This window comes from Atheta coriaria, unplaced genomic scaffold, assembly GCF_025399875.1.
Source record: "Atheta coriaria isolate IRGN ID8LTWV9N9 unplaced genomic scaffold, Caltech_Dcor_3.1 hic_scaffold_10_pilon, whole genome shotgun sequence".
In the NCBI taxonomy this organism is placed as follows: domain Eukaryota; kingdom Metazoa; phylum Arthropoda; class Insecta; order Coleoptera; family Staphylinidae; genus Dalotia; species Dalotia coriaria.
Window position 1 is genome coordinate 2,253,825 of NW_027045452.1, and position 3,023 is coordinate 2,256,847.

Genomic DNA, 3,023 nt, shown 5'->3' on the forward strand with positions numbered 1-3,023 from the left:
TCGTTTATTTTATGTTTTTTTAATTTATTTTTTTTTTTTGTTTTGTGTTTGTTTGCATGTATTTTATTTTTGTAGGTTATGTCTTATGCACACGATGAAGATGGCGCCACACGAACGGTAAAATGGCGTATACACTAACAAACTAACATTCCACCGTTAAGATTAATCTATTCTAAGCTCTGAAACAGCGAAAACTATTCATCCACATATTAGCGCATCACTAAAAAAGAAGAAAAACATTATTTAATATTCTATTAATTATATTGACAAGAAAATGAAGAGAAACGATGTTATTATTATGCATTTAAACTTTATACTAATAAATACCTAATAAAAAATAAATAATATATATTATTATAAATATATATATATATCTATAGACATTTGAAATAAAACAATATAAAATGCAAAAAAAAACACAAAAAAATTGTATCTCGTGAAATGTGTGAAATACATTTATTATATTATATATTACATATAAAATTTTTAACATATTTCTGCTCAAACAAACAAAGAAAACAAAAGATATAGGTGAAAAAGAATACAATATTATATTATAAGTGATTATGATAAATTATGATAAAATAATTTAATTTCATAGGATTGGCTATAAAGTGGCGCAGAAATGGACAAGGAATGTGGTCCCCCCTTGATGGGTTAGCACGGGATGATTATCTCTTGAAAAATTAAAATAAATCGCAAACGAAAATTTGAATAATTAGGCAATTATACGATATAACTAAATTTTACAATACAAATTAAAACTTAGACGTTTTTCGGCTTGATGGAACTCGGTTAGGGTATAATTATTAGGCAATATGTATGCATGCACGCGATGGCAGCCATCTTACGTCTACGTCAAGATGACGCCTCGGCTAGCATGAATACAATGTAGGATTCGTACGTTAGGAATCGTTTTCGATTTGATTAGAATGATTAAATATGTTGTGTGCTGTGCAAAAAAAAATTAAAACGTAGGAAAATTTTCACTCTTTGATTCATTGGTAATTGAGAGAACATTAAGGGGGTGCAGACCGAAATGAAACGAAATGAACGATGGAAAAAATGCTGACGTTGGAATAATATTTTGATTTCATTGCGAATTTAAAATGAATATTTGAAGAATAAAAAAATGAAAAGTCTTCCCGCCCGTAAATTTCTAACGTTGAAAGAAATTGATGACACTAACCAAAACCATCATGGGTTTCTCATCAGATCAATCATCATTCATTATATTGTTCATTCATTTTCATTAAATATTAACCATTAACAAATGGAGAACAAAAATAAAGACACACTTATATCATTCGATGCAATAAACATGTTTGCTTGAGATTTATTTAGAGCACAATATTGGCAGTTAAGCAATTGATTATCTACGGATTATTTGATGAATTTTTATTATCACGAGCTACGTATAAACATTGCATGTGTTTTTCGGTGTTTCCTTCTCGTTTTTATCGAATGTAAGATATACAAATATATATAAATATTTAGTGTTTGTTACTTTATATTACTCACATTCAGCTATCATTTGATGATGTGAATTTTTATTAATAAGCCTTTAATTATCAAAGGAATCGAGAGGCTGAAAGATTGCAATACATTCAAACATTTCAACACACAAAGATGAAGAAGAAGAAGACAAAAAGTTTGGAAATCTTATATTAAGAGGACGACTTTTGATGTGCATACAAACATTTACTCGTCATTTATATCGATGTGAAACCAAAACTCATGTATCATCGTTCGAAACTCAACTCGCATGTGTACTACTTAATCCTAATTAATGGAATTTACTGCGTTTTTCTCGTGAACATAATAACGTAAATAAAACTAACTAAAGCGTGTACCTATAAGCAAATGAAAGAAGAAATTAAGTGGAAAACAAACCCATCAAAGTCAATCGCGCATGCGCGGTTGATATATATTTGATATTCGTTGTCGTTTCTGCCCTTGTCATATAAACATACACATATACACACACCCACGCCTACACATCAGCATAAAGCGGCATCATCCTGAACAATCATTCGGATGCCATGTATCAACGATTCATCTTGACACATACACATTGTACCATCACGAAGATACCAAAACGTTTGGGCTTCAAATTTAACAAAGAAAAAAATCACAAAAATAACAAATTTGAACAAAGAGAAGAGAATAATCTGTATATTACAGCATATTTTTAAACACTTAATATACAGGCCTAAATAAACTAATACTATTATAATACGGATATAAAATTGATAAGGCAAAGGTAAAATGAAAACTTCTATTAACATTAAAAATATATTACAATATATATATAAATATATTTCATATATAAATATAATATACATATATACCTATATATTGATTAAGGGATGAATAAGACAACAAATGATTCATGGCGCTTTTGATTTTCTATGCAAATTCTGAGCACAATTACTCTAAACATCATGCAAAGCAAAAAGCAAAACAAAAACTAATATCAATCGTTAAAAGTGTAAGATGGCTTCCAAGCGTGTGACAAAATGGCCGCCGTGTTGGGGCCGACATTTTTACTGTTGACGTATGCGCGCGGATTTTCGTTTAAATTTGAATGTCTATTCGCATTTCTAGAACAACAAGCAAATGCTTCTTATTAATCTAAAAAACGCGTAGGAAACCAGTAGCGAATTTGTAGTTGGAAACAAAAAGGCGTAACATCAATATATTGCTATACCTAATTAATAACATAGATTGAACACTGAATAATACGTGTGTTGGACATTTATCTGCGTTCCTAATCGCATGCAGAGCAAAAACAAGAAAACTCTTAACGAACATTGACGAATATTATAACCGACTGAAATTAACAAATACCTTACAGAGGAGTTGAATGCAACACAACATTCAGTAAATAGATAATAATTAATCCAAATCAACCACACATTAACACACACTTCAAGAATTAAACGAAAAAAAAAAAACTGTTGACTTTTAACGCATAATAGCCTAAGATAAATAGAACTCTACTCAATATATTGATATATCAA